This window comes from Meriones unguiculatus, chromosome 1 (genome assembly GCF_030254825.1).
Source record: "Meriones unguiculatus strain TT.TT164.6M chromosome 1, Bangor_MerUng_6.1, whole genome shotgun sequence".
NCBI classification, from domain to species: Eukaryota; Metazoa; Chordata; class Mammalia; order Rodentia; family Muridae; genus Meriones; species Meriones unguiculatus.
Genome location: NC_083349.1, coordinates 191,363,424 through 191,369,795, shown reverse-complemented (window position 1 = coordinate 191,369,795; position 6,372 = coordinate 191,363,424).

Genomic DNA, 6,372 nt, shown 5'->3' with positions numbered 1-6,372 from the left:
TGGAAAGCCCGAATATCCAGTAGTTTCTCAGTCCATGAGGATGAATGTTTCAGCTGGTCTTCAGTATATACTGGAATCCCAAAAGGTAGGCTCTAATGCCAGTGAAGAATGGCCCTGCTAACAAGAGGAGGGCAGGCAGACAGAGGAAAGCTTCCTTCTTCCATAGGCTCCCAGCAGGTGTAGCCCAGATTAAAGGTGTCTTCTCGTCTCAAGATCTGGATCAAAGATGTGTGTCTTCCTACTGCAAAGGTCCAGACTAGAAGTGTATCCACCCACCTCAAACTGAGCAAAAAATTTTTCTTACAGATGTGCCCTCTGTTTCTGAACTGTAGTTCAGTTCTTATGTAGTCAAGTTGATACCCAGAAATAGCCCTTACTAGGGATGAGAGGTTACCTACAGGAGCTTGGGTGACCCAACATACTCCATCCGCCAGTGATCACTGGAAACTCTCACTCCAAAATAGATGATGACTTCTCAGATAAAGTACCTACTTCCTGTAATCATGCACACTGTATGTATTCTGTCATGTCCCAAGACCCAAGACCGTAGCTTGGGCAGAGTTGCTTGTGGCTGGGAGGAGGTGAATGAAGGAGAAGCTAGAATCTCAGATGACGGTCTATAGACCTGCTTATATTCTTCCGGAGAGAATATAAACAGCTTGATTCTGAGGGCCTCTTGCAAGTAGTCATAGCTACGATGATAATGATAGCAATGATGATGATGATGGTATTCAGGCTCAAAGCATCATTCCTTTCCAGATAAATTCACATCCACCCACCTGATCTTTGCATTCTTTTCCCATTTGGGCCTTGTGAACAATTCATTCTTTATGCACGTCCCCAAACAGGCCCAGTCCTTAGGTGGGCCTTGATATTCCATAGGATGCATTCCTGCCTGAGCCTTCCCACCTGGCACAGTCTCACAGTTCTGTGTCTGACCCATGATTCTTCCATGCTCCTTCCTGCCTCCCGGCTTTGGCTTGTTAGTTAGATCCAGGAGCCTCAGGCACTGTGCTGGCTAGTTTTACGTCAACTTGACACATGCTAGTGTTATCTGAGAGGACGGAACCGCAATAGAGAAAGTGCCTCCACAAGATTCAGCTGTAGAGCACTTTTTAAATTAGTGATTGATGGAGAGGTCCTAACCCACTGTAGGTGGAGTCATCCCTGGGCTGGTGGTCCTGAGTTCTATAAGAAAGCAGGCTGGGCAAGACAGGATGAGTGTTTTAGGGTTTCTAAGGCTGTGACAAAACACTGTGACCAAAAAGGAAGTTGTGGAGGAAAGGATTTATTCAGCCTACACTTTCACAGTGTTGTTCATCATCAAAGGAAGCCAGAACAGAAACCTGGAGGAAGGAGCTGATGCAGAAGCCATGGGTATGTGTGTGTGCTGCTTACTGGCTTGCTCTTCTGGCTTGTTCAGCCTGCTTTCTTACAGGACTCAAGAGCCCCAGACAAGGGCTGACACCATCCACAATGGGCTGGGCCCTCCCCCATTGATCACTAATTGAGAAAACACCTTATAGCTGGATCTCATGGAGGCATTTCCTCAACTGAGGCTCCTTCCCCTCTGATGACTCTGGCTTGTGTCAAGTTGACACAAAACTAGCCAGTACAATGAGCAAGTAAGCAGCATGGCTTCTGCTTCAGCTCCTGCATCCTGGTCCTGTTTCAGTTCCTGTCCTGGTTTCCTTCAGTGATGTGAAGTGTAAGCCAGATAAACCCTTTCCTCCCCAGCTTGCTTTTGGTTGTGATGTTCATCACAGCAATAGAGACCCTAGGACAAAAATAGGGGATACTGAGTAGGATCTGTTTTGGCTTACGGTTTCAGACGCTTCAGCCCATGATCCATTGATATAGTTGCTTTGGGCCTGGAGCATAGTACATCATGGCAGGAATATGCAGCAGAGGAGGCTTCTCACGTCGTGGTGACTGGAAAAGACAGAAAGGAGATACCCAGTCCCAATGTGCCCTTTAAAGACAAGTCTGTATAGAAATAAGAATACCCACTAGCCCCCACCTCTACAGGGCCCAGCAGCTTGTGTTAGCACCACAGGATGGAAAATTAGTCCTTCAACAGAGGGCCATTTCTGGAACACATGTCTAAACCGGAGCGTAAGAACTGCAAATGTTTGCTTCACGGAGGCTGCTGCCTCAGTGGCTCTCCCCGAGTCCTTTACAGGAGTGGTAGGGCTTCTTCTGATGCTTTAAGCAGGACTGCTGTTTGCACAGCTCCAGGGCATTCAATTCACACTGTAGGCCATGGGCTGTGCCAATGTTTCATTCTTGAAGAGTTCAATAAAGGACTGACAGGAAGCAGTGAAGTAAAACAAAAGGAAGGAGGGAGAGAGGGAGGGAAAGAGGTTTTTTGGATTATCATAGACTCACTAAAATCATACCCCCAAATTTGAAACAATTCATTTAAGTTTATTTAATGCAGCATTGTACTTTTAAAAAAGCTACATTTTATAATCCCTGTGCTTTTAAAATGCTACATTTTACAACTCCTCTAAGTCCCTTTTCCCTCATAGTTAAGCCCATTATCATCACTTTTAAGTAAAAAAAGCAGAGTTTCTTCCTGTCTGTTTAAATCATATTCTACACTGAAAGTGGTTATGTAACTTAGGAATGAAAACAATGTCCTACCTTTTTTTCAGGCTTTCCTCTGGGACACTGGGGCGCGGGGAAGAGTGCCCAGGAAACTCACTGGGGTGAAGGTACAGTGAGTAGTTACAACCTAAAGCACTTTAATTACCTTTTTCTTAATTAACTGGGAAAGAGAAAATGTTTTCAATAAATGTATCAAGTACAAAACACACTCCCATTTGAGCCACTTGCTGCCGACAGCAGGTAACGACAAAATGTCAGAGCTGGAAGGAAATCTAAAGATCCACTAGTTAAGATTCCTTCTGCAGTCCTCTGCTGAGGAAAGACTCAGGAGAGGGAGGATACAGGGAGGGGGCGGAGGGGAGGAAAGCGGTGTTGACAGGACTTTAGTGCTTTCCCCAGGCAGTCCAGGAGCTTCCTCAGAACAGATGTGGAGAGCAAAATCATTGGCTTTCCAAACCAATAGAGTAACTTACAGCCCCTCAGAGAGCAGAGTTCTAAAGAACTCACAGAGCCAGGGCATATCCAGTGACTTGTGCACAGACTTAACATGCTCAAGGCCCTGGGCTCAGTCCTCAACACAAAATATAGAGTGCAGTTTTGCCCTATTTGAACATCTGGTGACTTTTTGTTTTGTCTGATGCACAGCTGGAGGCCACCCACTGAAGAGGCTAGGATGAACTGTGCAAAAGATAGCACTTTCCCCTTACTCCCCACAAAAAAAATATATTCAGCTCAAAATGTCAATAGTGACAGGGCTGAGAAATCCTTAGCCAGGCTTCTCCACCACGGCCATCCTTGGACCAACTGACTCAGAATCTTTAGGAGCGGAGATGGTTAACTGGTAATTTGAAAAATAATCTCCATTGCTCTTACACTTCGTGTTTGAGACTCATTCCTTAACCCCACAAACTGGAAAAAAGTCAGCAAGCAACTGGACTCAGGGTTTAGGTTCTGCCACACACCTGAGAGAAACTGAAAATCAGAACACATAGAGGTGAATACAGTATCTGCCTCACGGAGCTTGCAGTTTGTTGTAAGAACAGAGCAAAGGGCTGAAGTGCTGCAGCAAGGAGGAGGATGGAAGAAAGCAGGGCGAAGCCAGGGCTCCATGGGTCACCAGCACAGCACAGCTTGTCCATGACTTTCCTTCATTTTGTGGTGTGTGTGTGTGTGTGTGGTGTTTATGTACACATGTGAGTGCAGGTACGCCTACGTCAAGGCCAAAGGTTGATTACTGCTCTTCTTAGTTTTTTGAGAGGTCTTGCATTCAACCTGGAGCTTTCTGCTCCACCTCGACATACTGCCCAGCAAGTCCACAGGGTCCACCTTCTGGCTTCTAGTGTGGGGATTACCTCCACCACACCCAGCTTTTATACAGGTGCCGGAGGGCTGAACCCAAGTCTCTCTGCACAGAGAACAGCATGCAGTTTACCTACTGAGCCATCTCCAGCTTCCCACTTTTCATTTTCTAAAATGTTACCTTTTCCGCTCGCAATGTAGCAATGCCTGGCACTGCTTAAATAAGGACAACTTGGTCTTTCTCTAATGGTCCTGGCAAGAAGATATTCTGAAAGAGACACCTGTGTCCTTTCCTTTGAATTTCAGGCTGCTGAGATAATAGGCCCCAAGTAATGGGAATTTTCCCAAGAATCTCATGCTGAGAAAAGAAAAAGGTCGAAGCCTGATGCCAGCCAGAGGAATCTCTCTGGGAAAGAGATTCCACCCAGTTCTGACAAATTTCAGGCGATTTTAAAGGAGATCTGGAGCAGAGATGATGGGGCCAGTAATCCACCCGACCAGGAATGTATTTCTATACTCGTCTTCTGCTTAAACCTCAACCTCATTGCAGATCTCATGGTGAAGTTGGAAGTCCCTGGACCTCTTTGCTCCTCTTCCCAACTGGCTGCATTAAGAAAGTCTTATTCCCTCCACTCCCTTTTCATTATCACTTGTTTAACTGGCCTAATGTGGCTGAGCCTGGCCTCTGTGAATGGTGTAGTGTTTGTTACCCAGAAGTCCAAGGGAAACCCATCTCAACGTGGTGATGCTCCAGCTGTAAGGAGAAACAAAGGAAGGACTAGAGGATTCTTGTCACAGTATAACTTACAGGGTTGTACCAGAAGGCCGCAGCACTGCCACCTGTGACCTGGTTTTCTGAAGAACACTGGGAAAGGATGAATAAAACATCACTTTCCGGAAAAGTAGCATATATTAAACAGGTCTTTCATCTATATGAATGCCCACTGGGAGTGCAGTGACAAAGAACAATTTCTTTTTTTTTTCCAAGACGGTTTCTCTGTGTAGCCTTGGCTGTCCTGGACTCCCTCTGTAGACCAGTCTGGCCTTGAACTCACAAAGATCTGCCTGCCCCTGCCTCCCTGCCTACTGATATTAAAGGCGTGTGGCATCATGCCTGGCTGAATAATTACTTTCTATGTAAGGCTATCCATGAAATAGTGTGACTGGGATTCTTCACCACTCTTTACGTGCTTATACATTCAGAGATTTGGGCACCTTGATCACCACATAATTCTATTTTTATCAGCCCCGGCAGAAAAGCAGGCTCATTAACCAAGCCTCTTCACACCCTTCCTATACCTTGATACACACCAATCTACTTTTTGTTTTACAAAACATTTCACATACATGGAATCAGAGGCCAAGACATTAAAACATTAGGCCCAGCCGGTCAGCCCACGGTGGATGGAAGGAAGAGACGTGAGCAAACACCCTGGCTACACCGGCTGGGCTGCGCCAAGACACCCAGGCACTGGCCCAGCCACACCAGCCCAGGCAGACTGGAAGAAAGCCAAGCACCTGCCGCAGGTGCCACTGGGATGGAACGTGTGGAGACATGGGAAAGATGTAGAACGAGATGGAGGACGGAAGAGAAGTGGAGAAAGGTGGAAATGGAGACTCAATAGTGGTGAGGAACAGGCAGAGATGAGGAGGCTATGCTGGGCCCTGGCTGGGGCTGCTCCCAAGGTCCATGTCTGGGTCCATGGTACTGCTGCAGCTGGGGTCTGTCGATATTTGTGGCCCAAGTTACCACCAAAGGCCAAGTGGATGTCCATGGCCTGGGCTGCCACCAGAGACCATGTAGATATCTGAGGGCCACGCTGCCTAGGGGACACGTGCTTATCTGAGTGGTCTGTGCTGCCCCTAAGGCCATAGGGACATCTGCTGAAAGCTGCTGCTAGGGACCATGTCTAGACCCATGATTCTATGACAGCCAGGGTCTGTGAGGTCCCAGGCCACCAAAGGCCATGCACATGTCCCTGGTCTGAACTGTCATCTGAGGCACTAAGCTGAGCGGCCCCGTCCTTCTCTGTCCACCGCAGTAAACCTGACCCTGAGAGCAGGAGAGTGGGTGAGCTGGCCCTGTCCCTCACTGGCTACAGCACTCAGGAGGGCAGGCTGCAGCACTGTGCTGCACCACCTTGCCTGGGCAGCACAGTAGGGCTGATCCTGGGGGCAGGGGTGCAGGTGAGCTGACCCTGAGGACATGAGAGCAGGAGAGCTGACCCTGTCCTTTGCTGACTGTGGCATTGGGTGACTAGCCAGAGCAGTGTGGGAGAGCTCGCTGGCCGACCAACTCAGTACCCCCAGGCTTAGATCCAGGACTTTAAGTTGGCCCACCTCAACATCTAGCTCATTTATGATCTGCAGGAGCACGTCAAGGTGCTGCTCCTACAGATCTAAACCTGCAGGGTCCCCATGACACAGGACAGCAGGAGTCCCGGTGAGGGTCCAGGATAGAGT